This window comes from Eurosta solidaginis, chromosome 3 (genome assembly GCF_040869045.1).
Source record: "Eurosta solidaginis isolate ZX-2024a chromosome 3, ASM4086904v1, whole genome shotgun sequence".
NCBI classification, from domain to species: domain Eukaryota; kingdom Metazoa; phylum Arthropoda; class Insecta; order Diptera; family Tephritidae; genus Eurosta; species Eurosta solidaginis.
Window position 1 is genome coordinate 253,410,946 of NC_090321.1, and position 18,222 is coordinate 253,429,167.

The window sequence follows — 18,222 nt, forward strand, 5'->3', positions numbered from 1 at the left end:
CCAAATGTATAAAGAACAAAACATAGGGGTTTCTCTCATTGCCTCTGTCGATGCAAATGTCGCAAAGTTCAATAACCGTTGAATGTTTAGTGAAAATGCCAACCTTCAAAGCCATGCAGGACAGCTGACAATTTTCAGATAAATGCTAATGACTTTAGCTCGTCTATGATGAATGAAACAATACGATTTACAACAGATTCTTTTTTACAAATGAAAATAAATAAGAAAGCTTTTAATTGGCTATAATTGGCGCTAGTTGAGTTGTTAATAGCTGACACAGATTGGAGGTCGATATTCGCACAAAATAATTACTTAATGGCCAACAGGCAATAGCCAAGTGCAGGTGCTTGGAATTAATGTTTTTTCATGAGGTTGTTGGCGACTTGCTGTAAAGAAACAACTGAAAAAAGGTCTCGTAAAACGCATTTTCAAAAATTGGAGGGAGAAAGGCGTGTCAATGAAGAGCTTAAGCTATAAGCCGAAATACCTAAAAAATAGTTTGCGTGATTTATTTCCGTGGAGATTAAGGCCGAGCTTCCCTTTCAATTTTCGTCTTGCTCCTTTTTAGTTTTCCCCACAAATTAGCGGGACGGCAGATAATGAATTTTCACTAAGAAGCTTTTCATGGCAGAAATACATTCTGAGTGTTTGCCAAATCACTTCCGAGGGGCGACACCGGCTAGAAAAACTTTTTTTTTGCTAATTAAAGTAAATTTGTCTAAATTTTTATGTTACTTTGCCCGGGAGTTGGGCCCAGGATCCTCAGCGTTGTAGGCAGAGCACGCTAACACCGCACCAGGGCGGCCGCCAAACGGAATACTAAGTTTAGAAATAATTAAAGGAAGGTTTCAAGACGAATGCATATTCCTGTACAACCAAAAACAGCTAGCTGGGAACCGCTATCTTGTGATTAAGTTTATTGAGGAAAACTCGTTAAGGACATGCCACACTGATTCTAAGTGTTCTCTTCCATTCTAAATAAAGGCGATCCTGCAAACTGCACTAACTTTTGTGGAATCAGCCTTCCAGGTATCGTAAATGAGGTTCTAGCCAGCATATCGAGCAAAAGAGTAAAGCCCACCATGGAAGGACTGATTGGACCTTATCACTGTGGTTTTCGCTAAATTTACCCGCAACCAATTTCCCACTATGCAAGACAAGCGACAGACATCTCATCGTCGATTTCAAAACGGGATTCGACAGTCCTAAACAAGGGTTCCTATATGTCACTGTCTGAATTTGTCAATAGATCTTAGGTTAGGTTAAGAGGGCGTGCGTGAGTGTTACCCACACTTCCAATCGGAGACATTTATGTCCATTGTGAGTGTCCTCAGTAAGTACAGGGTGGCGGAAAATTCGTTTAGCCCCATTACCCCCTAGTGGTCCTCAACGAACCACTTGCTTTCCCTGATGAACCCAAGAAGAAGCGAGACGTCCACCTTCCCAACCTCTGCCAGGCTGTCGAAGAAGCGTTAGCCCAGAAATCTGAGTGAGAAAGTGGTCATCCTGACAGCTTCTGCAGAGGGAGCTTGTTGGTATTCGCCACCGTCGGAACATTGGTGCGATAGCACAATGACCTGTGATGACACCCGTAAGTACCCCCACCGCAGATTTCTTCAATTTGATAAGGAAGCTGGTGCCTTTCCTATCCAAGCATGGCCATAAGGACCTTGAGGCTTCACAGTCAACCCTATTGGTCAATAGCAAATCCGTTGCCCTGCTTTCATATTCGTCGATTCTCTCTAAGAGATAACTCAGCGGCGGTCGAACGGATAGGTCCACCTCACTTATGTCTAAGTCGGAACCTTTCCTAGCCATCTCATCCGGGCAATGGATCTTACAGCCATCCTTTTCAAACTGGAAAGCCTGTGCTGTACTACGGAGGGTTTTTTTTTTTTTTGTTTTTGTGAACATCCACATAAAAGGGAACGTATTCAACAAATTATAGCGGGCGGATACCCGCACAGGTCGTACGGCCATACGACCGATAGCATAGCGACATCTTATATTGGCCGGATAGACAGCCTAATACGCTGTTTGAGGATCTATGGTGATCATATAGCAAAAATAGACTAATGTTTCCAAAGTATTGGAAAAATGAAGAGCTGCAGATGGTGTAAGGCTGCCAGATCAGTGTATCATCATTCAGGTGACTGTTGTAGCCGTCTTCAAAGCAACAAAGATACTGGGGGAAAACTACGTAAACTCCAATGTTGCTAGAGAAAAAATTGGAACAGGGACATACTTACACCTATACAGGGTTTCGAAAAGGCAACTGTTGATTTATTTTCGGTAGCTGGCCAATCAGATCGGGTGGAATAAAACGAAGACAGGGTGAGACCCAGAAAACTTCTAGTATTTGCGATAAAGTTTCTCCTTTTGTCGAACAAACTTTCGGTAACACCGTGGGCTCCCTTTGTGAGGTGCTGACCGCCCACTTTGGCCCAACGCAACCTCATAATAGAGGATATTTATTAAAAACAACATGACACTATTTTATTCCCTATCTTGACATTTCAAGTACAATTAAAATCAATGAATTGCTTTTACAAACGCTTGGGAATTGATTGCAATTATTGTTGTTGCGTGAACTTTTCGCAGCATATTTTTTTGTTTTTCATTCAACTGCACACCGTTAAACTTTATCAGCATACCAAATAAGCACCTTGCAATTTGAGTGTAAACTTGTCTTCACTTAGCAATTATGGCCGTTCTCATGTATACTGGCCCAACTAGGCATACATTGACCCATGTGCTTGCATGCGTAACCGCGAAAAGTGGCTATTTTGATAGCAAAACAAGTAAGGAAGACTAAGTTCGGCTGTAACCGAACATTACATACTCAGATCAGAGCTTTGGAGACAAAATAAGTGAAAATCACCATGTAGGAAAATGAACCTAGGGTAACTCTGGAATGTGTTTGTATGACATGGGTATCAAATGGAAGGTATTAAAGAGTATTTTAAAAGAGAGTGGGGCCATTGTTCTATAGGTGGACGCCTTTTCGAGATATCGCCATAAAGGTGGACCAGGGATGACTCTAGAATGCGTTTGTACGATATTGGTATCAAATTAAAGGTATTAATGAGGGTTTTAAAAGGGAGTGATCCTTAGTTGTACATGTGAAGGCGTTTTCGAGATATCAACTAAAATGTGGACCAGAGTGACCCAGAACATCATCTGTCGGGTACCGCTAATTTATTTATTTATATATGAATTACCACGAAAAGTATTCCTGCCATGATTCCAAGGGCTTTTGATTTCGCCCTGCAGAACTTTTTCATTTTCTGCTTATTAATATGGTAGGTGTCACACCCATTTTATTAAGTTTTTTCTAAAGTTATATTTTGCGTCAAAAAACCTATCCAATCACCATGTTTCATTCCTTTTTTCGTATTTGGTATAGAATTATGGCACTTTTTTCATTATTCGAAATTTTCGAATTCGAAAAAGTGGGCGTGGTCATAGTCTGATTTTGCCCATTTTTAATACCAAGATAAAGTGAGTTCAGGTAAGTACGTAGTTTAGTAAAGATATCTCTGCACCATGTCATTACTGGAGTTGAATTTTGATATAATTTACTTATATTCTGTAAAGATATTCAATTTTTTGATAAAATTTGACTTTAAACAAATTTTTTTTTTTAAGTGGGCGTGTTCGTCATCCGATTTTGCTAATTTTTATTTAGCATCCATATAGTAATAGGAGTAACGTTACTGCCAAATTTCATCATGATATCTTCAACGACTGCCAAATTAAAGCTTGCAAAACTTTTAAATTACCTTCTTCTAAAAGTGGGCGTTGCCACGACCATTGTCCAAAATTTTGCTTATTTTCTATACTGCATGATAAGGTCAACCTACCTACCAAGTTCCATCGCTTTATTCGTCTTTAGTAATGAATTATCGCACTTTTTCGGTTTTTCGAAATTTTCGATATCGAAAAAGTGGGCGTGGTTATATCCCGATTTTGTTCATTTTGAATAGCGATCTGAGATGAGTGCCCAGGAACTTACATACCAAATTTCATTAAGATACCTCAAAACTTAATCAAGTTATCGTGTTTACGGATAGACGGACGGACGGACAGCGGACGGACTTGGCTAAATGAATTTCTTTTTTCGCCCAGATCATTTTGATATATAGAAGTCTATATCTATCTCGATTAGTTTATGCCGTTACGGATTACTGTTGTGCGAACAAAATTAATATACTCTGTTAGCTCTGCTCAGCTGAGTATAAAAAGGTGCATTTGCAGTGAACAGCAATAGTTAAATATCGCACAAAAAAGGAAGGAGGGGAGGAAGTGAACTATTATAAAGTATGTCGATAAAATTAAGTGAAAAGCGTTAATTGTAGTTGTGAGAAAATGTAAGTGAAACGTCCAAGTGTCGACATGTCAAAAGCGTGTTTACCGACACGAGTGACTGACACTTTGCGAATATCGACCGTTTTGCAAAAACTGGAACATGCGTGTGAAGGGCAAGAAATTGGAGAATAGTTGCAGCTGCAAAATGCAAACAAGTGGAAAAAAGTTCTCACATTCAACTTGTGTTGTAAAGAGGCAGAGGCTTTTAGCGACATGATTTTGACCTACATATATTAACATAACGTCGATACATAGTTTAGTGGGCCAAACCGTCTAGGTTTGGTTGCCACAACATAATTGAACGTGGGGGGAAAAACGTACAGTGGAAATAACTGAACAATAGTTTAGAAACACTTTCAAAAATGTACACGTTTCTGACATTTCATTTTCAATTCGCAACTTTTTTCTGTTCTAGTTCCACTTATATAGTTCAGCGATTTCGAGTAAATTGGCGGATGCTGGTTTGATGGTTGCTACATAATGCAGTTCATATGGAGTACCATTCTGAGAAGCGTTAGCCGTCTTAGTATAGGAGGGTAGTATGCTTTGCTACATTGTAATTCCAGTAAAGCACGCGTCGACCGAGGAGTTGAAAGTATTTGTATGAAAAACAACACTGAAGGCAGATTTTCAGATGGGCATAGATAAAAAACAAGTATAGTACACCGGCTAAGTGTAAGATCACCCTATTTCAAGTGCAGATTCGAGGAGGGGGCCTCTCTTGGCAAACGTTAAGCACAGAATTTGTTTCAAAGTCACCCTTCTTTCTATGAAAATTCAAGGTATTTCCGCAATTCAGAAGACTTTGGTATTAATTTCAAAGTTTTACATTGTGTACATGGTTTATAATGCATTGTAACGAATATTAGCATCACTAAGCTGCTCCTAAATAAATGCACAACAACAATAAAGCAGTCACTCTTATGTTGAAGGCGACGAAGAGATATCTCTTCTCACTCACATGTAGTCACCAGCCGAAGTAGTTAATCACATATACACACGCATATGGCAGCAGAAAATATAAAGTACGAATATACATGTATATAGATGGTGACCAAGCAGGAGATACAAAAGTTCTAGAAGGTGAAACACCTAGACCTTAAGAGAAATATGCGAACGAACCAACAGAGAGTATAAAAGCAGAGCAAGCGGAGCAATCATTAACCATTTGATTTAAACTCGCTATTATTTGCGAAGTGCAGTATAATTGTGAAGTATAATTGTTCTACTCCCAAAGTAATCTAAATAATGACCACTTTGTAATACTGAATATTGGAGTGATTTATTCAACAGTTCAGCGATTCAAACGTTACCAGAAGTTGCATAATAGTCGGAATTCCCCGAAATTCGTTACAATATAATTTGAATAAAACATAAGATATGCGACGAATGGGATCCTCTGTTTGTTAACTTATTCTCAGCTGAGAAGGGTAAACAGTAGCCGCTATGAAAGCAATGCTTTAACTTTTATATTGGCAGTCAACCAGTCATCAAAGCCATAACTGTGCATAGCACAGCATCTAGAAAGATGTCAGAGTGTAAGCAAAGAATTGGGCAGGGAGAAACTTACATTTATAATGGAATACGATCACATGGGCATAGATGGTAATGAAAGAGCGGATAATAATAGGAGCATGGAAGGTGCAACTATTGAAGCATAAGTGGTTAAGTATCCAGCTAGATATTCGAAGCGATTCCGCTATTATAAATATAAGTTATATGTGGGAAAAGTTCACGAAACTTCTAGGAGGTAGTTATTTTATAACACAAGTCCTGGATTTTGGAAGGACCTCTCCGAGCCATTCGAAACCAAACGAGGCTTCAAGAACGCCCTATTGTGCGATTTTTTTAACCTTATACGGACGAAGATAATTCTATCAACAGATCTATACCGCGATGGTACGCTCCGGACAAGAAATTATTTCTATCCACACCCGTAATAAGCAGCTGAGTGATGAGAGACCTTAACTTAGTTGGGAGTTGCCAACGCAATATATAGCTTCTCTAACTCAATTGTCAAGCTCACCTACCCGCGGCGAATCTTGTTTCATTAACAGACGAGGCGCTGGCGACCCCAAGCTCCTCATAGAACTAGGGGGTGGGGAGGGAGGAATGGCCTGAAGGTTTAATGTGGTCATATAAATCGTTCCCGAGATGGTCGGGCCAGTACCTTGTTGTTGTTGTTGTAGCAGTGCTTCGCCCCACCTAACAGCCGCGACCGATCACAAATTGTCATCAATATCCTCTAACGGGAGTCCAAGGAAACTTGCTGTTTCAACAGGGGTGGACCATAATGAAAGGGGTATTAGGCCGTTGGTTCCACATTACAATTAAAGAGATGGTTGGTGTCATGTGGGGACACATTGCAAGCAGGGCATACATTTTTTATGTCGGGGTTGATTCTGGATAAGTAAGAGTTTAACCTGTTAACGAAGATGAGCAAGAGTGACACGCGTTTCCCTGGGGAGTATGCGTTCCTCTTCCACAAGTTTTGGGTACTTTTCTGTGAGTACTGGATTCACCGGGCATTTCCTGACATAAAGGTCCGACGCCTGTTTGTGGAGTTCACCAAGGACCTGCATGTGTTTTTTTGCTTCATACGGCTGAGTTCTCAGGTGCCGTATTTCCTCAAAATGCTTACGGAGATGACTCCTTAAGCCCCTAGGCGGTGTTGGCCCATCAATCAGATGTCTGTTCAGATGCCCAGGTTTCTGGGTATTCAAGAGGAACTGTTTGGTTAGCATCTCATTTCTCTCCCTGATGGGGAGTATTCTCGCCTCATTATGTAGATGGTGTTCTGGGGACATAAGAAGACAGCCCGTGGCGATTCTGAGAGCAGTATTTTGGCAGGCCTGTAGCTTCTTCCAGTGGGTAATTTTTAGGCTTGGCGACCATATGGGTGACGCGTACCACGTAAACGGCTGGCCAATTGCTTTGTATGTAGTAATGAGCGTTTCTTTGTCTTTTCCCCAGGTACTGCCAGCAAGGGATTTGAGGATTTTATTACGGCTCTGGATTTTCGGAACAATTGCGGCTGCGTGCTCACCAAAATGTAGATCCTGATCAAACGTCACACCCAAGATTTTGGGGTGTAGGACAGTCGGTAGCGTAGTGCCATCGACGTGGATGTTCAAAATGGTCGACATTCGGGACGTCCATGTTGTAAATAAGGTCGCCGAAGATTTATTCGGTGATAATGCCAGGTTTCGCGAGGCGAAAAAACTGGAGAGATCAGGGAGGTAGCCGTTTGTTCTGTTGCAGAGCTCATCGATCTGTGGGCCTGGGCCTGTGGCCATTATTGTGCAGTCATCGGCGTATGAAACGATAGTGACTCCTTCTGGTGGTGAAGGTAGCTTAGATATGTAGAAATTAAACAAAATTGGGGATAGGACACCACCCTGTGGCACCCCTTGTTTAATTCTTCTTGGTTTTGATGTTTCGTTTCTAAATTGCACCGATGCCTGCCGACCACCCAGATAATTTGCGGTCCACCTTTTAAGACATGGGGGAAGGGTAGACCCTTCCAGGTCTTGCAGTAACGTGCCATGGTTGACCGTATCAAAAGCTTTTGATAGGTCTAGAGCTACGAGTACTGTTCTATGATGGGGGTTTTGATTTAAACCGCAATTTATCTGGGTGCTGATGGCATTTAGCGCGGTGGTGGTGCTATGGAGTTTTCTGAAGCCATGCTGATGACAGGCTAGCTGCAAATTTTCTTGGAAGTAGGGGAGCAAGATGGCTTCAAGCGTCTTTGCTACTGGCGATAGGAGATATATCGGACGATACGACTCTCCTATGTTAGCTGGTTTCCCAGGCTTTAGTAGCGGGACCACCTTGGCCATTTTCCATTTTTCGGGTATGACAAAGGTGGAAAGAGACAGGTTGAAGACATGTGCTAAGTATTTGAAACCCTCTTTCCCTAGGCTTTTAAGCATCGGCATGGCTATGCCGTCTGGGCCCACTGCTTTGGATGGTTTAGCGTAACCAATGGCATATTTAACCTCTCTGGCGGTGATGGTAATTGGTGACGCGCTCAATTTATGTTTATGTGCGTGTCTGTTGGCCCTCCGTCTATCTTTGTCGACCGTAGAATGCATTACATATTGACGGCAGAAAGCGCTCGCGCATTTTTTCGAATCCGACAGCACTTTATCGCCGAAGGCGATGGAAACTTTGTCATTGTGCTTAGACGGATTCGATAGGGAGTTTACGGTGGACCAAAGTTTACCCACACCGGCAGAGAGGTTACAAGCTCTTAGGTGCTCCTCCCATTTCGCCCGCTTGTGTTCATCCACAAGCAATCTGATGCGTTGGTTATATCCCTTATTTGGTGGTCGCCTGGGTCGAGCTGTCTTATAAGGTCACGTTCTCTCGCTAAATTTGCGCCCTCCGCCGGGAAGTGGGGCGAATTTCGGGAATTCTCCCGGCGGGAATGAAACGTGCCGAGGCGGATTCAATGACCTTGCGGAAAGCACGCTCCCCTTGGGGGGCATCAGTCGGGATAGGGAGGGCAGCAAAGAGGTTGTCTGTGAAAGATTTGTATTCGTCCCACTTTCCTTTTTTTAAAGTTTATGAAAGTGCGTTTTTCTGTAACGATGAAGTCGGCTCGAACGAAATAAGTATAGGCAAGTGGTCGGATGCCAATGTTACCATCGGCTGCCAGTTGACGCAGTTTACGAGTTCTGCGCTCACGATTGAGATATCCGGCGAACTGTGACAGCTTCCTACCATACATGTGGGGGCGTCTCCGTTTATTGTGCAGAACGTCGTTTCTTCTATTTGATCCGCCAACATCTCACCCCAGCTGTCCGCCCGCAAGTTTGAATGCCATAGATCGTGATGGGCATTAAAGTCGCCTAAGATAATGCGATTGTTGCCAGTGAGTAAGGCGCTAATATTAGGGCGGTATCCACTGGGGCAACAGGTGGCAGGAGGGATGTAGATGTTGATGATTTCTAGGTTGGCCTGACCGGACAGATAGGCCTTGACGTTCTAAGACATTGTCCCTGCGGTCGATGCCAGGAGCCGCCTCCATTTCCGCTCATGCGATCTTTTCTGTGGACATTATACCCAGAACAGATTTGCAGTGCATATCTTGCTGTGAGTTTAAGTCTCTTGAATCGCAGCAATGCGGATGTTGTGCCGCTTCATGAAATCGACTATCTCCGTGATCTTCCCAGTTAGTCCATTACAGTTTAACTGCAGAATTCTGAAGTGCATAGGGGGAGACGTCGCCACTCTGGGAGTAAGTGACGGGTGACTACGCCTGGGTTGAGTAAGGCCAGGACGCAAAGGCGTAGACTACGGGACGCCCTTGGACGTGAACAGCAAGGAGCCAAAAAAGATTTATAAAAGATACGTGGACGTCGGGTTTTGGGATCAAGCCCAGTACAACCTGTCCGATGCAGTCATCCCTTACACGAGACACACTAAACAGAGTATGACCGTCCTAAAAATATTCTTTTCCGGCAGATGCAGCAAACCCATTTCTCAGGACCGGGGTCAGGGGACGGACCCGGATTGGATTCGATACCTTCCCGGAGCAAGAGAATATGGAGCAGTCCCGCTGCAAGGAGCTGCTGGGAGGATGACAATTTGTGGGAGGGACGCAACAAATTAAATGGGGTTACACTGAAATGACAGTCCTTGGTCGGGAAAACCCCGAGTCGCTCCGGTACATAGAACCGACTGCCTTGGGAAGCGGGGCCAGTACGTTAATGGTGCTTTGTTACCGGAACGTACCGGATCTATATCCGGCAAAGGACCATCAATATCGATAACACTACCCAAAGCCTTCGGGGAGTGTTTTTATCGTTCATACAACTATAACAACAAGCAGGCATAGTGAACACGCAACGAGAAAAAATCGCTTAGGCAACAATTAATTATTCAAGGTATGTTTGAGCTCTAGGCCAATATATACATATGTTTATTAAAATACAGCAAATGTGTTTAAACAATGTATATATATTTGTCGAATGGTTTGTCTTGCCAATATTTCGACTTCAATCTGAAGTCATCTTCAGGAACTTATGACTGCACCTGGTCGACCGTGCAGTCATAAGTTCCTGAAGATGACTTCAGATTGAAGTCGAAATATTGGCAAGACAAACCATTCGACAAATATATATACATTGTTTAAACACATTTGCTGTATTTTAATAAACATATGTATATATTGGCCTAGAGCTCAAACATACCTTGAATATATTAACTAAAAGGCCGGAATACAAGAAATTTACAATTAATTATGATGATAACATCCTTGTTCTTGGTAGCGTGTTTCCAACGAACTTCTGGTAACACTATGAACACAAGCACCCTATATGACGTCTTTACAAACCGGCCAGCTCAACCTAACCTATGGATATTTTGATATACCGTGCTCCAGCTACCACAACGAAGGCCCTTGGTTCAAAGTTTTTCCCCGCCAAATTTTTAAGAGCATTACAAACGAGCACGACCAAATTGGAAGCTCAACCAAAATCTCCTCGAAGGTAAATCGCACGAAGATTTTTTTTAGTTTTATAGCGTTGTTGTATTCTGTATGTATCCATTATAAATTTCCAATTGATCGTTGATCAAACTCTCAACTCTAGTCCCTGGATCCGATCTTGGATTAAAGTTTAAACAATAATTTCTGAGAGTCTTAGCAATTACTCGATGATATGAAAAAATACATGTTTCCCAAAATTCAACGAATCCTACTTCTAGAAATGTTTAGAGAACGTAATTTCTATTACTTCTAGAGCTACTACCTTACAGTGAGTGGGAGTTATTTTGTAGCCTAAATTGTTCTGTATATTAAAACATGTTTCATTTTGTCATGCAAACCATCCACCGTTCATCTTATACACCTTCTATCAATACAATAGCTAAACAAGAGGAAACAACTGCTATAACTATGTATATCTAAATCGTAGCCATCAGCTTCCACACATTACTTAATGATCTGGGATAAAAAGAAGACAACATCGAATTCGATGTAGTGTAAAAGGCAGCGGAAATCGCGACAGCTGCTGAAGGAACCTGAGCATATTTGTGTTGCATTAAAAAAAAGAAGCAAAGATATTTAAGCAAGTAACATGTTGGAGATGTATGCATGTATTTAGGCAGATAACGGACAGCTGGAAAGCCACAACATCAATGCAAAAACAAACAAAAATTACTGAATGAGGGCGAAGCTCAAACATGATAAAAAGAAGAGTGTCAACAACAAAAATGACAGATGCAACTGAGCAATTTATAAAAGCTGTAAAATTTAAGAAAAATATGCAGCTGTTTTAGTTACTCCTTCGTGGCTTAATTCACAGAGATAATTAGTGGATTAACTACAACACTTTAACTAAACTGTGATATTTTGTAAAAATTTGCATTAAGTATGCCATTAAACAACTTTAAATAACAACACGCACTTAGCTTAGCCGAGTCAAGACTAACCACTGAACTAGCTTGAAAACATTCTATCTATCACTGCGGGCGAACTCACCAAAAAATGTTTTACACAAATAATTTGAATTCAAAGTTCGAAAGAAACACAAAGTTCGTATATTTTAAAGTAACTTGTTGTTTCACACTTACGAATCAGAAACAGACAAACATGGAAGGCAACAATTCTAAGCTTTCAACAGGAATGTAGCAATTGTTTGACGGATATTGATTCGATACGTTCCGGAAAATTGTACCGACCATCGGGGGAACGATTTGATATGACTACGTTGAACCTTCTAGATCATCCAATACCTTTCCCCCTTTCGTCAGAAACTTGGGTCGCCAGGGCCTTGCCTGCAAGGTAAACGGGATTGGCCACTGGTAGCTCCTTATTAGTGTTGTACTGCCCAATTCTTGAATCCCTCCCAGACCAGATGGTCGAGGGTTCAAAGGAATTACCGCGACAGTCGAGCAAAGGATTGTCCATATCCGGAACCTTTCCCTAAACCTTCAGCGTGTGTCTCTACAGTAGCAACAACAGGAGGATATTTGAAGAGCAAAACTGAGTGGGGACCAATCTCACACGCGCCTTCGACAACCTGACCTCTACTCCCACTCAGTTGTGTTGCGATTTTGCTGGAGATCTGCATCCGCTATCGCCACTTGTAGTTGAACCCTGGCAGCGTTAAAAGTTAGAGTTAGTTTTACGTCAGTTTTCTTCAAAAATGTTTGTTTGATTTCATATTTACCGGCATACTGAAAAGATTTGTCGTTTTTATTGTTGTGTTAACAGTGCTTCGCCCCATGTTCACTCACAAATTGTCAGCAAAGTCCTCTAATGGGAGTCCAAGGAAACTAGCTGTTTCAACAGGGCTAGACAATATGGATATTGCTGGTAGAGGCGTAGGTTGAGCATTACAATTGAAAAGGTGGTTGGTGTAATGTAGGGACGCATCGCATGCACGACATTGATTACGTACGTCGCGGTTGATGATGGATATGTAAAAGTTTAACCTGTTACGGTATACAGAACGAAGTTGGGCCAGAGTGACGCGCGTTTCCCTAGAAAGAGTGCGTTCCTCTTCTGCGAGTTCTGGGTATTTTTCTTTAAGAACTGGATTCGCCGGGCAATTCCCGACATAGAGGTCCGGCGCCTGTTTGTGGATATCACTCAGGACCTGATTGTCCTATTCTTGCTGCATGCGGTTTTGTTCTCAGGTGCCGTATTACCTCATAATGCTTAAGGAGATGACCCCTTAAGCACCTGGGAGGTGTAGCCTCATCAATCATATGTCTGTTGGCATGCCCAGGTTTCTGGGTATTCAAGAGAATCTGTTTGTTCAGCACTGCATTTCTCTCCCTAATGGGGAATACTCTCGTCTCATTGTGTGGGTGGTGTTCTCGGGACATAAGAACGCAGCCCGTAGCGGTTCTGAGGGCAGTATTTTGGCAGGCCTGTATTTTCTTCCAGTGAGTAATCTTTAGGCTTGGCGACAATATCGGAACGCGTAGCATGCAATCAGCTGGCCAATTGCTTTGTAAGTGGTAATTAGCGTTTCTTTATTTTTTCCCCAAGTACTGCCAGCAAGAGATTTGAGAATTTTATTACTTCTCTGCATTTTAGGAACAATTGCGGTTGCATGCTCTCCAAAATCGAATCCTGATCGAACATCACACCCAAAATTTTTGGGTGTAAGACAGTCGGTAGCTTAATGCCATCGACGTGCATGTTCAATATGGTCGATCCATGTCGTAAATAAGGTCGCCGATGATTTGGTCCTACCGAATGGTGTTTACCGACTCTGTGTGGATTAGGCTTAGGGTCTCCTTACGCTTATCTGGATCAAACGGCTGCGTAGACAGGTGCGCGATCCCTTCATAGTGGACGATAGATGGAAGGACATAGTCAAATTTACAAGCTAAAAGTCAGATCAAAGCACCGTAACGAACGGACTGCCAAATACTACCACGCCAGAAGAGTTCGAGGAGTATGGCTGCCGTAAAAAAAAACAAAGAAAACATAAAATTACTCGTACGTGGCTATTTATCAGGTCATCGATGTAGAAAGTCATTCACAAGAAATCTAGAATCTATGTAGATTTAATGAACTAATGTAAATATTTTGAAGGAAATACCGAAAACAGCAGGAATTTTTTGTACTGTGTGCGAATCGTAAAATAATTAGCAAATATGTATAAATAAAAATAAATACAACAAATTTTATTAAAATGGGCATATAAATGATCACGAGATTGTGGGTTAGTGGGTGGAGGCAGTGGGTGGTTTACTGTAAACGTACCACTGTCCGTTTCGAGACACCCCCACATAAATACACTCGCATTCCAGGAATTGGCGTTTGTTATGCCCATAAAACGCTCACATATTACCCTTGACCCCTCTCACCAGATAAATGCGAAATAGATTGTGAGTCGACTGCTAAAATAGTTTATTAGAGAGCTCAGAGGGTAATGTTGGTTTTTTGGTGTAAAAAAACTTGAAAAAAGTTTTGTGAATGAATGATCCGTTTGAAATATGTATTACGAAAGCAGCAAGCAAAAACATTCACTAGGGATTCATAGTCAATAAATTTAATAATTGTTCTATAAAGCGCGTGCTGTTTTTAATATTTTTGTTGTAGTAGCTTTTAACAGTATTTGACCTATGCAATCATTCATCGGCACTATAGTTGATACGAAGTTGCCGTATCCTATGTACCTGACGGAATACAGCTAGCCATAGGACATACTTCGGAAATGTCTCTCTCGTTATTCTATTTCAAGTACTGAAATCACTTTCTTTTCCTGACTAGAAGATTTTCATGATGATAAAAAGTTACTCTGATTTTGAAGCTCTTTAATACGAGCTTAATTTGTGTAGACGAAATAAGTTATCACTCGATACAGGGCCGCAGAGAGAAAATCCGGGCACGGGGCAAAAAAAAAATACGGGCCCCCATACTAAAATGAGCATATTCTCAAAATCAAAAATTCCAACTTTCACATTGCGATCACTCACATTTTGTCACCATTATCCTCCAATGGGGAGTACGAGGGTGTTAGAGGCCTTGGTTCCACTTTTAAATTGAAAAGATTGTTGGTGTCATGTGGCGTAACGTTACAAGCAGGGCCTGCAATGGGTATGTTGTTGTTGTTGCATTAACTACCGATGAAGACACTCTCCGAATGTTTTGGTGAGTGTTATCGATGTGATGGTCATTTACCGAAGACATATCCGGTAAGTTCCGGTAACACAGCACCATTAAGGTGCTAGCCGACCATCTCGGGAACGATTTATATGGCCAAATTAAACCTTCAGGCCATACCCCCCTCCCCACCCCCAAGTTCCATGAGGACCTTGGGGTCGCCAGGGCTTCGCCTGTTAGTGAAAGAGGATTCGCCGCGGAAAGGTGAGGTTGACAATTGGGTTTGGAGAAGCTATATATTGCGCTGGCAACCTGAAAGGGTTGCGCTACACAGCCCCTTGAATCTGGTATTTCAGTCGCCTCTTACGACAGGCATATCTGTTTAGTACATGAGTTGTTGACCCCAGTCACGGTGGATTTAGACTATATTAGTAAATTCATTTTTAATTGAGGCCTGCTTTCAAAGCTGTATTACACAATTTAGGTCTATACTTGGAAATTATATAAAAGTTATAGACAGCTCTTACAAGGAGTGTTTGGGATTCAAGGGGTTGTGTAGCGCAATATATAGCTTCTCCAACCCAATTGTCAACCTCACCTTCGAGCGGCGAATCCCGTTTCACTAACAGACGAGGCTCTGGCGACCCCAAGCCCCTCATGGAACTAGGAGGTGGGGAGGGAGGGATGGCCTGAAGGTTTAATGTGGCCATATAAATCGTTCCCGAGATGGTCGGGCCAGCACCTTAACGTTGCTGTGTTACCGGAGCGTATCGGATCTGTATCCGACAAAGGACCATCACATCGATAACACTCCCCAAAGCCTTCGGGGAGTAACCTAATCGCTACAACAACAACAACAACAAGGAGTGTTTGTAAATCTAAGACCTGTCTTTCGTCAAGGAGATAATATGCTCCCCAACGGAATTTTTATGAACGGAAATGTGTCACTCAAAATGTTTAATTTCAATGAAAATATTTTAAAATTATACTTACATATGTATGTATGTACATATTTACACACCTCCTCCTCTTGATGGCGTTCGTGCTTTTGATTTCTTTAGCACTTGTCCGTTAGTTAACAATTGTATATATAGCCCCGAACAGCTGCTAGTCCACGCCCCTTTTTTCTTTGTAAGTATAGTATATAATTTTATTAATTAACTTCAAAGAGACAGCGCCGGTAGCGCCAACGCCAACCTCTTCTGTTAAATGCCTCACAATATTTTCGTTTTCAAGAAAATTGCCCTCCGTTTGTGACCAAATGTTTGTTAATGCCTGCTGCTGATTCCTGATGATCGTTCTCGCTTTGGGCGTCTCAATTTCTAGACAATTTCTTTTGAGCTGTTCGCCTTTCTTGCTGCTCGGTCTCTGCTCCACAAGTTTTCATAAGCACTTAGTACATACATACGAATGTAACAACAAAAAATGGAATGCAAAATAATTTAGAATTCACACTTTTTCACGATTAATATAATTTTATTGTAGATTTTCACTTTTTTTTATAAATTTTTGTAGATTTGGGCTGAGGAAAGAAAAAGCCAAATGAGCCAGATTCTTTTAGTATTTTTGACAATTTTAGTTTTTGTTTTGCCTTTTTCACAATTTTTTGAACTTCATCAACAATATATTCACTGCATGCGTTAATACAAGATTTAGTTATTTAGTAAATTAATGAAGTTTTGAAATATGTATGAAAAAAATGCACAGCGTGAAAAACTCAATAACATTACAAAAAACAAGCACAAAATCGCAGCACAACGGCGGCGTTGGCAACGGAAAAAACTCGAACGTCCGCTGGTTTAATAAACCAATTCTCTACACTACTTTTTCCAATAAAATTGAATTTGTTCAAAATACAAACCCAGTGAAAAACCAAGCGCTGCTTTAATGATGGAAAAAAAGAAAACGAATGCAGGCGCAAGGAACAAACGCCACTGACAGCAAAATACGAATGTTTACAAATAGAAGTGTCAAAAATGCAGCATTGCTAGAGCAAAGGAAAAGTGAGAACAGTTTAACAGAACTTAACCCTGCAACAGACAGGTTGTAAGTGTAAGGCGCACTGTAGAGTTTCTACATCGCGTTGAAACAAGTTGGTGTTCCTATAGAAAAACCAGATTAGATTTTCACCATGGGTTTTTTTATTCTGTCCGCACCAGCCTGAGTTGTCATTTTTATTTCTTTCTTGTTTTGTTCGTGCGCGCGGCCATTTTTGACACTTTTGTTTTGTTTTTTCATTTGCATAGTTTGTTTTGGTTATCCAATAGAAAACAAATGTTATTCTAATTGATCGGTGGAATAATAGGGGGACTCATGATAGCATATAAACTTATAAGGTGTAAAATTATATCCATTTACCCACGCGGTTATATGAACGCACCTAGTAATACTCTTGATAAACTTGATTGTTTTTCAGCTGTATTATTTCCAAAAAAATTTTTTTGATTGTTATACAAACTAAAAAATACCAACATTAAGTGAAAAATCAAAACTATAACGCCTTTACTTGCTGATGTTGGAGATTTTTGATGAAAAATAAATAAATAAAAATGCCGTCTGTAATGTCTGCAATGTTGCATTCCTTTGAGTTTACCGCGTTTACACAATGAAATGTGCGCGTAAATTTACACAAATATATATATAAATATAAATTTACGCGCACATTTCATTGTGTAAACGCGGTAAACTCAAAGGAATGCAACCTTGCAGACATTACAGACGGCATTTTCATCAAAAATCTCCAACATCAGCAAGTAAAGGCGTTTTAGTTTTGATTTTTCACTTAATCTTGGTATTTTTTAATTTGTATAACAATCAAAAATTTCTTTTTGGAAATAATACAGCTGAAAAACAATCAAGTTTATCAAGAGTATTACTAGGTGCGTTCATATAACCGCGTGTGTAAATGGATATAATTTTACACCTTATAAGTTTATATGCTATCATGAGTCCCCCTATTGTGTAAATGATTTTTCATACAAAATTTGACAGCTCGTGCGTAAACTAGATAAATTTATACGTTTACACACTTTATAAGGCATTTATACGGTTACATGAGTCCCCCTATTGTGTAAATGATTTTTCATACAAAATTTGACAGCTCGTGCGTAAACTGATTTTTCATACAAAATTTGACAGCTCGTGCGTAAACTAGATAAATTTATACGTTTACACACTTTATAAGGCATTTATACGGTTACATGAGTCCCCCTAGTGAATAAATTTTACAAAGTGAATAATAAATATTAAAATAGCAAAATTTTAAGTGATAGTGGTGATTG

General features: G+C 40.9%; 1 protein-coding gene across 4 annotated transcripts in view; it reads right to left on the bottom strand.

Moving 5' to 3' along the window:
• The window catches only part of RalGPS (Ral GEF with PH domain and SH3 binding motif), a 97,140-nt gene extending 80,219 nt beyond the window's left edge, over positions 1–16,921 (bottom strand). For 2 of the 4 annotated variants that reach the window (XM_067775944.1, XM_067775939.1), the window contains exon 1: positions 15,935–16,921. The gene's annotated coding sequence lies outside the window, so the exon portion shown is untranslated. The remainder of the gene's footprint in view (positions 1–15,934) is intronic. The other 2 variants (XM_067775940.1, XM_067775941.1) reach the window with 2 other exon arrangements.
• Positions 16,922–18,222: the final 1,301 nt, after the last annotated feature.